Consider the following 14,600-nt stretch of genomic DNA (forward strand, 5'->3'; position numbering starts at 1 on the left):
AACAGCAGAGCCCTCACGTTTATATGAATTATCGTCCCGCAGTAGGTTTTCAAAATCAGCAGTTTTCCTGTCATATAGATGCTCTTTGACTAGTGTTTTTGCAGTAGGTCCTCCAAAAATAGCAATTTCCTGTTTTATAAATGATCTTTGTTATATCTTGTCATTTTAAGGATTTTGGACTGCTGTTTTTCGCTGTAGGTCCTTAAAAACAACAGTTTTCCTGTCATATAGATGCTCCTTGACTGTAGGTCCTCAAAAATAGCAGTTTTATAGATTATCTTTGACTAGTGTTTTTGCAGTAGGTCCTTAAAAACTGCAGTGTTCTTGTCATTTAAAGGATTTTTGACTGCTGTTTTTCGCTGTAGGTTCTTAAAAACAGCAGAGCCCTCGCGTTTATATGAATTACCTTTTCGCGGTAGGTCCTCAAAATCAGCAGTTTTCCTGTCATATAGATTCTCCTTGACTAGTGTTTTTGCAGTAGGTCCTCCAAAAACAGCACTTTTCTGTTTTATAGATGATCTTTGTCGTATCTTGTCATTTTAAGGATTTTGGACTGCCGTTTTTCGCTGTAGGTCCTTAAAAACAGCAGTTTTCCTGTCATATAGATGCTTCTTGACTGTAGGTCCTCAAAAAAAGCAGTTTTATAGATTATCTTTGATTAGTGTTTTTGCAGTAGGTCTTTAAAAACTGCAGCGTTATTGTCATTTAAAGGATTTTTGACTGCTGTTTTTCGCAGTAGGTTCTTAAAAACAGCAGAGCCCTCACGTTTATATGAATTATCGTCCCGCAGTAGGTTTTCAAAATCAGCAGTTTTCCTGTCATATAGATGCTCTTTGACTAGTGTTTTTGCAGTAGGTCCTCCAAAAATAGCAATTTCCTGTTTTATAAATGATCTTTGTTATATCTTGTCATTTTAAGGATTTTGGACTGCTGTTTTTCGCTGTAGGTCCTTAAAAACAACAGTTTTCCTGTCATATAGATGCTCCTTGACTGTAGGTCCTCAAAAATAGCAGTTTTATAGATTATCTTTGACTAGTGTTTTTGCAGTAGGTCCTTAAAAACTGCAGTGTTCTTGTCATTTAAAGGATTTTTGACTGCTGTTTTTCGCAGTAGGTTCTTAAAAACAGCAGAGCCCTCACGTTTATATGAATTACCGTCCCGCAGTAGGTTCTCAAAATCAGCAGTTTACCTGTCATATAGATGCTCTTTGACTAGTGTTTTTGCAGTAGGTCCTCTAAAAACAGCAGTTTACTGTTTTATAAATGATTTTTGTCATATCTTGTCATTTTAAGGATTTTGGACTGCCGTTTTTCGCTGTAGGTCCTTAAAAACATAAATTTTCCTGTCATATACATGCTCCTTGATTGTAGGTCCTCAAAAATAGCAGTTTTATAGATTATCTTGGACTAGTGTTTTTGCAGTAGGTCCTTAAAAACTGCAGTGTTCTTGTCATTTAAAGGATTTTTGACTGCCGTCTTTTGCTGTAAGTCCTCAAAAACAGCAGTTTTCCTGTCATATAGATGCTCTTTGACTAGTGTTTTTGCGGTAGGTACTCCAAAAACAGCAGTTTCCTGTTTTATAAATGATCTTTGTTATATCTTGTCATTTTAAAGATTTTGGACTGCCTTTTTTCGCTGTAGGTCCTTAAAAACATCAATTTTCCTGTCATATACATGCTCCTTGATTATAGGTCCTCAAAAATAGCAGTTTTATAGATTATCTTGGACTAGTGTTTTTGCAGTAGGTCCTTAAAAACTACAGTGTTCTTGTCATTTAAAGGATTTTTGACTTCCGTCTTTTGCTGTAAGTCCTCAAAAACAGCAGTTTTCCTGTCATATAGATGCTCTTTGACTAGTGTTTTTGCAGTAGGTACTCCAAAAACAGCAGTTTCCTGTTTTATATATGATCTTTGTCATATCTTGTCATTTTAAGGATATTGCACTGCCGTTTTTCGCTGTAGGTTCTTAAAAACAGCAGTTTTCTTGTCATATAGATGGTCCTTGACTGTAGGTCCTCAAAAATAGCAGTTTTATAGATGATCTTTGACTAGTGTTTTTGCTGTAAATCCTTAAAAACAGCAGTTTTCTTGTCATATACTGTGTATGCTCTTTGACTTGATTTTTATTTTATTTTTTTACTGTAGGTCCTCAAAAACAGCAATTTTCCTGTCATATGACGAGTGTTTCTGCAGTAGGTCCTTAAAAACAGCAGTATTCCTGTCATTTAAAGGATTTTTAACCATCCATTCCACCATGGTCTTCCTCCTCTAAACATTTTTGAAGATAACCGTTTAAACTTTGAAGCTTTTATTATTTTTATTGTAATAAATTGAAATTGGAAGTAAGGAGCCATCGCTGCTAAGGATGCTACTTGACTTGAGAGGTTAGCCTGCTGGCTGTTAATTGAGACAAGAACAAACATGGCGACCTCTTCCTCCTCTATGGTAAAGTGCTGCAAACTTTTTTAGTAGTTGTATAAAATGCTCCTGTCATATAGACGATCTTTAGCTAGTTTTGCAGTGTGTCCTTAAAAGAGCAATATAGAGGATGTTCCATTGTCGTTGTTGAAGTATGCCCTTAAGGCAGCAGTGTTTCTGTCATATAGATGATCTTTGACTCGTGTTTCACAGTGCATCCTTAAAAACAGCAGTGTCATTTAAAGGATTTTTGACTGCTGTTTTCGCAGGAGGTTCTTAAAAAACAGCAGAGCCCTGGTGTTTATATGAATTACCTTTTCGCAGTAGGTCCTCAAAATCAGCAGTTTTCCTGTCATATAGATGCTCTTTGACTAGTGTTTTTGCAGCACTTTCCTGTTTTATATATGATCTTTGTCATATCTTGTCATTTTACAGATTTTGCACTGCCGTTTTTCGCTGTAGGTTCTTAAAAAGAGCAGTTTTACTGTCATATACTGTGTACGCTCTTTGACTTGAATTTTTTTTTTTTTTTTTTTACTGTAGGTCCTCAAAAATAGCAGTTTTATAGATTATCTTTGACTAGTGTTTTTGCAGTAGGTCCTTAAAAACTGCAGTGTTCTTGTCATTTTAAGGATTTTGCACTGACGTTTTTCGCTGCAGGTTCTTAAAAACAGCAGTTTTACTGTCATATATTGTGTACACTCTTTGACTTGAGTTTTTTTTTTACTGTAGGTCCTCAAAAATAGCATTTTTATAGATTATTTTTGACTAGTGTTTTTGCAGTAGGTCCTTAAAAACTGCAGTGTTCTTGTCATTTTAAGGATTTTGCACTGCCGTTTTTCGCTGCAGGTCCTTAAAAACAGCAGTTTTCTGTTTTATAGATGCTCCTTGACTGTAGGTCCTCAAAAATAGCAGTTTCCTGTTTTATAGATTCTTTTCCTCGTGTTTTTGCAGTATATCCTTAATAACTGCAGTGTTCTTGTCATTTAAAGGAACCTTTACTGCCGTCTTTTGCTGTAAGTCCTTAAAAAGAGCAGTTTTCCTGTCATATAGATGCTCTTTGACTAGTGTTTTTGTAGTAGGTCCTTAAAAACCGCAGTGTTCCTGTCATATAAAGGATTTTTGACTTGTTTCACAGTGCATCCTTAAAAACACCAGTATCATTTTTCAAGGATTTTTGACTGCTGTTTTTCGCTGTAGGTTCTTAAAAATAGTAGAGCCCTCACATTTATATGAATTACCTTTTCGATGTAGGTCCTCAAAATCAGCAGTTTTCCTGTCATATAGATGCTCCTTGACTGTAGGTCCTCAAAAATAGCAGTTTTATAGATTATCTTTGACTAGTGTTTTTGCAGTAGTTCCTTAAAAACGACAGTGTTCTTGTCATTTAAATGATTTTTTTGACTGCCATTTTTGCTGTAGGTCCTTTAAAAACAGCAGTTTTCCTGTCATATAGATGCTCTTTGACTAGTGTTTTTGCAGTAGGTACTCCTGTTTTTTCGCAGTAGGTTCTTAAAAACCGCAGAGCCCTCACGTTTATATGAATTACCGTCCCGCAGCTAGGTTCTCAAAATCAGCAGTTTTCCTGTCATATATATGCTCTTTGACTAGTGTTTTTGCAGTAGGTCCTCCAAAAACAGCAGTTTCCTGTTTTATAAATGATCTTTGTCATATCTTGTCATTTTAAGGATTTTGTACTGCCGTTTTTCGCTGTAGGTCCTTAAAAACATAAATTTTCCTGTCACATACATGCTCCTTGATTGTAGGTCCTCAAAAATAGCAGTTTTATAGATTATCTTGGACTAGTGTTTTTGCAGTAGGTCCTTAAAAACTGCAGTGTTCTTGTCATTTAAAGGATTTTTGACTGCCGGCTTTTGCTGTAAGTCCTCAAAAACAGCAGTTTTCCTGTCATATAGATGCTCTTTGACTAGTGTTTTTGCGGTAGGTACTCCAAAAACAGCAGTTTCCTGTTTTATATATGATCTTTGTCATATCTTGTCATTTTAAGGATATTGCACTGCCGTTTTTCGCTGTTGGTTCTTAAAAACATACATTTTCCTGTCATATACATGCTCCTTGATTATAGGTCCTCAAAAATAGCAGTTTTATAGATTATCTTGGACTAGTGTTTTTGCAGTAGGTCCTTAAAAACTGCAGTGTTCTTGTCATTTAAAGGATTTTGACTGCCGGCTTTTGCTGTAAGTCCTCAAAAACAGCAGTTTTCCTGTCATATAGATGCTCTTTGACTAGTGTTTTTGCGGTAGGTCCTCCAAAAACAGCAGTTTCCTGTTTTATAAATGATCTTTGTTATATCTTGTCATTTTAAGGATTTTGGACTGCCTTTTTTCGCTGTAGGTCCTTAAAAACATCAATTTTCCTGTCATATACATGCTCCTTGATTATAGGTCCTCAAAAATAGCAGTTTTATAGATTATCTTGGACTAGTGTTTTTGCAGTAGGTCCTTAAAAACTGCAGTGTTCTTGTCATTTAAAGGATTTTGACTGCCGGCTTTTGCTGTAAGTCCTCAAAAACAGCAGTTTTCCTGTCATATAGATGCTCTTTGACTAGTGTTTTTGCGGTAGGTCCTCCAAAAACAGCAGTTTCCTGTTTTATAAATGATCTTTGTTATATCTTGTCATTTTAAGGATATTGCACTGCCGTTTTTCGCTGTAGGTTCTTAAAAACAGCAGTTTTCTTGTCGTATAGATGGTCCTTGACTGTAGGTCCTCAAAAATAGCAGTTTTATAGATGATCTTTGACTAGTGTTTTTGCTGTAAATCCTTAAAAACAGCAGTTTCCCTGTCATATACTGTATATGCTTTTTGACTTGATTTTTTCCCCCCACTGTAGGTCCTTAAAAACAGCAGTCTTCCCGTCATAAAGATGCTCTTTGACTGTAGGTCCTCAAAAATAGCAGTATTATAGATTATCTTTGACTAGTGTTTTTGCAGTAGGTCCTTAAAAACTGAAGTGTTTCTGTCATATAAAGGATTTTTGACTCTTGTTTTACAGTGCATCCTCAAAAACAGCGGTGTCATTTAAAGGATTTTTGACTGCTGTTTTTCGCTATAGGGTCTTAAAAAACAGCGTCGCCCTCGCGTTATATGAATAGGTCCTCAAAACAGCAGTTTTCCTGTCATATAGATGCTCTTTGACTGTAGGTCCTCAAAAATAGCAGTTTTATAGATTATTTTTGACTAGTGTTTTTGCAGTAGGTCCTTAAAAACTGCCGTGTTCTTGTCATTTAAAGGATTTTTTGACTGCCGTCTTTTGCTGTAGGTCCTTAAAAACAGCAGTTTTTCTGTCATATACTGTGTATGCTCTCTGACTTGAGTTTATTTTTATTTATACTGTAGGTCCTCAAAAACAGCAGTTTTCTTGTCATATACTGTATGCTCTTTGACTTGACTTTTTTTTTTTTTTTTTTTTTTTTTTTTTTACTGTAGGTCCTCAAAAACAGCAGTTTTCCTGTCATATGACTAGTGTTTTTGCAGTAGGTCCTTAAAAACAGCAGTGTTCCTGTCATTTACAGGATGTTTAACCATCCATTCCACCCAGGTCTTCCTCCCCAAACATTTTTTAAGCTAGCCGTTTGAACCTTGAAGCTTTTTTTATTTTTTATTTTAATAAATTGAAATTCGAAGTCCTCAAAAATAGCAGTTTCCTGTTTTATAGATTATCTTTTCCTCATGTTTGTGCAGTATATCCTTAAAAACTGCAGTGTTCTTGTCATTTAAAAGATTTTGGACTGCCATCTTTTGCTGGAGGTCCTTAACAACAGCAGTTTTCCTGGCATATAGATGCTCTTTAAATGTTTTTTTGCTGTAGGTCCTCAAAAACAGCAGTTTTTCTGTCATATAGATGCTCTTTGAGTAGTGTTTCTGCAGTAGTTCCTTAAAAACCGCAGTGTTCCTGTCATATAAAGGATTTTTGACTCGTGTTTCACAGTGTATCCTTTAAAAACAGCAGTGTCATTTAAATGATTTTTGACTGCTGTTTTTCGCTGTAGGTTCTTAAAAATAGCAGAGCCCTTGGGTTTATATGAATTACCTTTAGTGTTTTTTCGCAGTAGATCCTCAAAATCAGCAGTTTTCCAGTCATATAGATTCTCTTTGACTAGTGTTTTTGCTGTAAGTCTTCCAAAAACAGCAGTTTCCTGTTTTATAGATTATCTTTGACTAGTGTTTTTGCAGTAGGTCCTTAAAAACTGCAGTGTTCTTATCATTTAAAGGATTTTGGACTGCCGTTTTTCGCTGTAGGTCCTTAAAAACTGCAGTTTTCCTGTCATACAGATGCTCCTTGACTGTAGGTCCTCAAAAATAGCAGTTTCCTGTTTTATGGATGATCTTTTACTAGTGTTTTTGCAGGAGGTCCTTAAAAACAGCAGTTTTTCTGTCATATAGATGCTCTTTGACTAGTGTTTCTGTATTAGGTCCTTAAAAACCGCAGTGTTCCTGTCATATAAAGGATTTTTGACTCGTGTTTCACATTGCATCCTTAAAAAAACAGCAGTGTCATTCAAAGGATTTTTAACTGCTGTTTTTCGCTGTATGTTCTTAAAAATAGCAGAGCCCTCACGTTTATATGAATGACCTTTTTTGTTTTTTCGCAGTGGTTCCTCAAAATCAGCAGTTTTCCCGTCATATAGATGCTCTTTGACTAGTGTGTCTGCTGTATGTTCATAAAAACAGCAGTTTTCCTGTCATATACTGTACAGTATATGCTCTTTGACTAGAATTTTTTTTTTTTTTTTTTTTTTACTGTAGGTCCTCAAAAACAGCAGTTTTCCTGTCATATACTGTACAGTATATGCTCTTTGACTAGAATTTTTTTTTTTTTTTTTACTGTAGGTCCTCAAAAACAGCAGTTTTCCTGTCATTTAAATCATTTTTGACAGGCATTTTTCACTGAAGGTGCTTAAAAAACAGCAGAGCCTTCGTTTTATATGAAGGATCTTTGACTAGTGTTTTTTGTAGTAGGTTCTTAAAAACATAAACATTCCTGTAATTTTGAAGATATTTAAAGTAGGTTCTTAAAAAAACAGCAGAGTGCTCCCTGCATATAGGAGATCTTTAACCAGTGTTTTTGCAGTAGATGTTTAAAAAACAGCAGTTTTTCTCCAACAAGCGAGTCATGGAAGGGTTAAGAAGGGCAGGGAGGGTGAAGCTGTGCGTTGATATTATTGGGCATGTGTCGTCACGATTGTGCAGGAAACAGCTGGAAGCCGACACCGTGTGAAGGTTAGAGCCTTAGGGTGAGAAGGAAGATGTCGGGCCTGTAAAAAGGTTGGTTGTTGATTCAAGGCAAGTAAGTCAGCAGGTCACCTTTTTTTTGGCTCATTTCCCTTCTTAATGACTTCCTAATTGTCTGACAGTATAACTCATAAACTAATGATTTCCCTTCAAAATGTACTCGGACAGAAAGCATTAACTTTTTGTGGTAATTTTTTTTGGTCATTTTTAATTATTGCGAGACCTCTGGTCCACGCTGTAAAGCGCATTAGCACCACATACAGTACTGGAGTGGAATAGAAACATTATAATAGTATTTTACAACACATTTAAATCAGCCCCAGAGGTCTAACACTAGTTTAATGACCACAATCTGGCTTTGACACTTTAAAAGTAAGACCGTTTTGCGTTTGCGTGTGTGGTTTGAAAGAGCACTATTGTGCAATTTATACACCTTTTTGTATACATACTGTGATCCTGCACTCATATATTAGGGCTGCACAATTACCGTATTATTCGGACTATAACTTAAAATCCTTTCATTTTCTCAAAAATCTACAGTGCGCTTTATAACCCGGTGCGCCTAATGTACGGAATAATTCTGGTTGTGCTTACCGACCTAGAAACAATTTTATTTGGTACATGGTGTAATAAATGTGACCAGTAGATGGTAGTCACACATAAGAGATATGTGTAGACTGCAATATGACGCCAGTAAACAACACCAAAATGTTAAATGTTCCATTGAAAATAAAGAACATTACACACAGCACTCAAAAATCTGTCAAAATGTTTTAGTATGACTTTGAAGCCGCACCGCTTGATGGATTGTCGGCCCATTACGGCTACCATAGTCAGAGATACAAGTATTACTATGGTGTATGTATAAGGACTGCAAAATGGTACCCATTAGCAGACATATTATCTGCCGGTTTTTTCTCCACAATATTATGCAAAACCAACTTTTCTTATCTTCTGGTACCTGCTGATGTGTATTTGAGGTCCTGAAAATTTTCGCACGTCCGCCACTGTAGTCGGTGACGATACCGTAGTCGATAAGCTTCTTCTTTTTCACTATCTTCTTGTTATGGGACATTCACCCTCTGCTGTTGATATTTCTAATATAAAGTAGCGTACAGTTCTAACTTATATCTCGCTATAGAAGCGCTAAAAACATACCGGTGTAGTGAGTTTACATTATTCACCCACGGAACTTTAGTTATTAGAGAGTTTCAGTCGGACGGTTTTTCACGGGACACATTTCCGGCGTTGTTGCACTAGTGAGCCACGGATGAGGAGATGCTCCGTTGTTGATTTAAGTAAAGTCTGAATGTCATTAAAACAGTTAGTTCCATCTTTTGACACTTCTTCCACTCCCCGTCCTTGCACGCTACACCGCTACAACAAAGATGACGGAGAAAAGACGCTGCCGAAGGTGAGCCACGTAAATAAGACCGCCCACAAAACGGGCAACATATGCTGCTATCTAAGCGCCGTCTTTTTCATGGACGCCCCTGCCTATTTCAGCAAGACAATGCCAAGCCACATTCAGCACGGGTACTTTCCTGGTCCGCCTGCAGTCCAGACTTGTCTCCCATCGAAAATGTGTGGCTCATTATGAAGCGTAAAATACGACAGCGGAGACCCCGGACTGTTGAACGACTGAAGCTCTACATAAAACAAGAATGGGAAAGAATTCCACTTTCAAAGCTTCAACAATTAGTTTCCTCAGTTCCCAATCGTTTATTGAGAGTTGTTAAAAGAAAAGGTGATGTAACACAGTGGTGAACATGCCCTTTCCCAACTACTTTGGCACGTGTTGCAGCCATGAAATTCTAAGTTAATTATTATTTGCAAAAAAATAATAAAGTTTATGAGTTTGAACATCAAATATCTTGTCTTTGTAGTGCATTCAATTGAATATGGGTTGAAAAGGATTTGCAAATCATTGTATTCCGTTTTTATTTACATCTAACACAATTTCCCAACTCATATGGAAACAGGGTTTGTATCAAAATGTATGAAATCCGGACCGCATGGTGTGCCTGGTGCTTTGATTAATCATTTGAGAGTAACTAATAAAAATGTATCAAATCCGGACTGCATGGAGTGTCTGGTGCTTCGATTAATCGTTTTGAGTGTAGCTAATGTATCAAAATGTATCAAATCCGGACTGCATGGAGTGCCCAGTGCTTCTATCAATCGTTTTGAGTGTAGCTAATGTATCAAAATGTATCAAATCCGGGCCGCATGGAGTGCCCGGTGCTTCGATTAATGTTTTGAGTGTAACTAATGTATCAAATCCGGACCGCATGGAGTGCCCGGTGCTTCGATTAATCGTTTGATTGTAGCTAATGTATCAAAATGTATCAAATCCGGACCGCACGGAGTGCCTGGTGCTTCGATGAGTCGTTTGAGAGTAACTAATACAAATGTATCAAATCCGGAACGCATGGAGTGTCTGGTGCTTCGATTAATCGTTTGGTTGTAGCTAATGTATCAAAATGTATCAAATCTGGACTGCATGGAGTGCCCAGTGCTTCTATCAATCATTTTGAGTGTAGCTAATGTATCAAAATGTATCAAATCCGGGCCGCATGGAGTGCCCGGTGCTTCGATCAATCGTTTGATTGTAGCTAATGTATCAAAATGTATCAAATCCGGACCGCACGGAGTGCCTGGTGCTTCGATGAGTCGTTTGAGAGTAACTAATAAAAATGTATCAAATCCGAAACGCATGGAGTGTCTGGTGCTTCGATTAATCGTTTGGGTGTAGCTAATGTATCAAAATGTATCAAATCCGGGCCGCATGGAGTGCCCGGTGCTTCGATTAATGTTTTGAGTGTAACTAATGTATCAAATCCGGATCGCATGGAGTGCCTGGTGCTTCGATTAATCGTTTGATTGTAGCTAATGTATCAAAATGTATCAAATCCGGACTGCATGGAGTGCCCAGTGCTTCTATCAATCGTTTTGAGTGTAGCTAATGTATCAAAATGTATCAAATCCGGGCCGCATGGAGTGCCCGGTGCTTCGATTAATGTTTTGAGTGTAACTAATGTATCAAATCCGGACCGCATGGAGTGCCCGGTGCTTCGATTAATCGTTTGATTGTAGCTAATGTATCAAAATGTATCAAATCCGGACCGCACGGAGTGCCTGGTGCTTCGATGAGTCGTTTGAGAGTAACTAATACAAATGTATCAAATCCGGAACGCATGGAGTGTCTGATGCTTCGATTAATCGTTTGGTTGTAGCTAATGTATCAAAATGTATCAAATCTGGACTGCATGGAGTGCCCAGTGCTTCTATCAATCATTTTGAGTGTAGCTAATGTATCAAAATGTATCAAATCTGGACTGCATGGAGTGCCCAGTGCTTCTATCAATCATTTTGAGTGTAGCTAATGTATCAAAATGTATCAAATCCGGGCCGCATGGAGTGCCCGGTGCTTCGATCAATCGTTTGATTGTAGCTAATGTATCAAAATGTATCAAATCCGGACTGCATGGAGTGCCCAGTGCTTCTATCAATCATTTTGAGTGTAGCTAATGTATCAAAATGTATCAAATCCGGGCCGCATGGAGTGCCCAGTGCTTCGATCAATCGTTTGATTGTAGCTAATGTATCAAAATGTATCAAATACGGACCGCACGGAGTGCCTGGTGCTTCGATGAGTCGTTTGAGAGTAACTAATAAAAATGTATCAAATCCGGAACGCATGGAGTGTCTGGTGCTTCGATTAATCGTTTGGGTGTAGCTAATGTATCAAAATGTATAAAATCCGGACCGCATGGAGTGCCCAGTGCTTGTATCAATCGTTTGAGTGTAGCTAATGTATCAAAATGTATCAAATCCGGGCCGCATGGAGTGCCCAGTGCTTCGATTAATGTTTTGAGTGTAACTAATGTATCAAAATGTATCAAATCTGAACTGCATGGAGTGCCTGGTGCTTCGATTAATCATTTGATTGTAGCTAATGTATCAAAAGGTACCAAATCCGGAACGCTCGGAGTGCCTGGTGCTTCGATCAGTCATTTGAGAGTAACTAAAAAAAATTTATCAAATCCGGAACACATGGAGTGTCTGGTGCTTCGATTAATCGTTTATAGCTAATGTATCAAAATGTATCAGATCCGGACCGCATGGAGTGCCCAGTGCTTCTATCAATCGTTTGAGTGTAGCTAATGTATCAAAATGTATCAAATCCGGGCCGCATGGAGTGCCCGGTGCTTCGATTAATGTTTTGAGTGTAACTAATGTATCAAAATGTATCAAATCTGGACTGCATGGAGTGCCTGGTGCTTCGATTAATCATTTGATTGTAGCTAATGTATCAAAATGTACCAAATCCGGAACGCTCGGAGTGCCTGGTGCTTCGATCAGTCATTTGAGAGTAACTAAAAAAAATGTATCAAATCCGGAACACATGGAGTGTCTGGTGCTTTGATTAATCGTTTATAGCTAATGTATCAAAATGTATGAGATCCGGACCGCATGGAGTGCCCAGTGCTTCTATCAATCGTTTGAGTGTAGCTAATGTATCAAAATGTATAAAATCCGGACCGCATGGAGTGCCCGGTAGTTCGATTAATGTTTTGAGTGTAACTAATGTATCAAAATGTATCAAATCCGGACCGCACGGAGTGCCTGGTGCTTCGATTAATCGTTTGATTGTACCTAATGTATCAAAATGTATCAAATCCGGACCGCACGGAGTGCCTGGTGCTTCGATGAGTCGTTTGAGAGTAACTAATAGAAATGTATCAAATCCGGAACGCATGGCGTGTCTGGTGCTTCGATTAATCGTTTGGATGTAGCTAATGTATCAAAATGTATAAAATCCGGACCGCATGGAGTGCCCAGTGCTTCTATCAATCGTTTGAGTGTAGCTAATGTATCAAATACGGACCGCATGAAATGTCTGGTGCTTTGATTAATCAATTGAGAGTAACTAATGTATCAAAATGTATCAAATCAGAATTGCATGGAGTGCCTGGTGCTTCCATTAATTGTTTGAGAGTAACTAATGAAAATGTATCAAATCCGGACCGCATGGAGTGCCCGGAACTTTAAACCCGCGGACATAGATTCTGCACAGTTGCTGCAATAAAGTGTGTGTGTGGAAGCCGTGATCTGTGTGTCGGCGTTTATTTAAAACAAATATTTGTGTACAAGTGCAATTTAATTGTTGATGGTCTGCATATTAGAAAAAAGAATAGATGTTATGGCAAGCAGAAACATGTCCCTATTTTCCCTATATAATTGATATCTGCAGCTCGAGACCTGTGGGAAACACTAGTTACCCAACATAATGAATAATAGTGATTCTTAATCATTTATACAGTATGATTAAAAATAATCATGATTAATATTTTGGCCATAATCCTGCAGCCATACCATATTTTACACACAACAACGTAACATTAAGGGGTGCAACAGGAGGACAAAAAACCGTAGCAACACTAGCATAGCAATGTACCGTATTTTCCGGACTGTAAGGCACACTTAAAACCTTTTTTTGCTCTCAGAACTCGACAGTGCGCCTTATAACCCGGTGCGTCTAATGTACGGAATAATTCTGGTTTTGCTTACCGACCTCAAAGCAACTTTATTTGGTACATGGTGGGATAAGTGTGACCAGTAGATGGCAGTCAAACATTAGATATACGTGTAGACTGCACTATGATGGCAATATGACTCAAGTAAACACCAACATTTTATATGTTCCATTGAAAATATAGAATATTACACACGGCGCTCAAAAATCTATCAAAATGTTTTAGTACGACTTTGGTAAGCTATGAAGCCGCACCGCTTGATGTGCTTCAACATACCAGTATTATTATGGTGTGTGTATAAGGTAAGACATATTATCTGGTGTTTTGTTTCGCTCTATTATGCAAAAGCAACTTTTCTTACCTTCTGGTGGTACCTGCTGATATGTATTTGGGATCTGCATAAATCCTGAAAAATTGCGCACGTCCGCCTTTGTAGTCTTCTTTTTATCTATCTTCTTGTTATGGGACATTCATCCTAATTCATCCAACCATTTCTAATATAAAGTAGTGTAAAGTTCTTACTTATATCTGTCAGTAAACTCGCCATGAAAGCGCTAAAACATACCGGTGTAGTGAGTTACATTATTCACCCAAGCAACTGTAGTTATTAGAGTTCCGGTCGGATGGTTTTTCACGGGACACATTTCCGGTGTTGTTGTTTCCAGATGAAGAGATGCTGCTCCGTGGTTGATTTAAGTAAAGTCTAAATGTCATTAAAACAGTTAGCGCCATCTTTTGACACTTCTTCCACTCCCGTCCTTGCACGCTACACCGCTACAACAAAGATGATGGGGAGAAGACGCTGCACATCCTGAAGCGACTGTCAGAAAGCGGCTTGAAGATGATCTGTAAAACATAATCTATGCAACATTTTGACCAAATAACCACCATTACATGTTATGTAGACCACAAGGAAGTGTTTTAAATGTAGAAAAAAATCATATGACCCCTTTAATGCGCCTTATAATCCGGTGCGCCTTTTGTATAGAAAAAATATCTGAATAGACCCGCTCATCGGCAGTGCGCCTTATAATCCGGTGCGCCCTATGGTCCAGAAAATACGGTAATCACATTTTAATTACGATTTTGGGCTGTCACGAATAAATTAGGACCAAAATTGTAGACCACAAGGAAGTGTTTTCAATTTAGAAAGAAAAAAAAACTCCTTTAACCCTCTAAGACCCACAGTGATATATTTACATTTTTATTTTATTTAAAAAAGGGCTAAAAGTTTTCGTGATCTTTATAATGTCTAGAACATGTACCTATGTTATTATTGTGAAATACCTCCAAAAAATATGATTTAGATGATGTTTTATATTGGTTGTATATGTACAACCATGGGTCAATGTGGTAGCAAATATTCCCTTGACTAGTTTACCTACCAGGAT

At 37.7% G+C, this 14,600-nt stretch overlaps 1 protein-coding gene across 6 annotated transcripts in view; it reads left to right on the top strand.

Annotated features, from left to right (window-relative positions):
• chd9 (chromodomain helicase DNA binding protein 9) overlaps positions 1 to 14,600 on the top strand; it is a 254,829-nt gene that overhangs the window by 13,385 nt on the left and 226,844 nt on the right. Inside the window, exon 1 of one of the 6 annotated variants that reach the window (XM_072913392.1) lies at positions 2,322 to 2,443. The exons of the other annotated variants lie outside the window; for them this stretch is intronic. The gene's annotated coding sequence lies outside the window, so the exon portion shown is untranslated. Of the gene's footprint in view, positions 1 to 2,321; positions 2,444 to 14,600 lie in introns of those variants that run through there. 6 annotated transcript variants of the gene reach the window in all.

The sequence above is a fragment of the Nerophis lumbriciformis genome, linkage group LG06 (genome assembly GCF_033978685.3).
Source record: "Nerophis lumbriciformis linkage group LG06, RoL_Nlum_v2.1, whole genome shotgun sequence".
NCBI lineage: Eukaryota > Metazoa > Chordata > Actinopteri > Syngnathiformes > Syngnathidae > Nerophis > Nerophis lumbriciformis.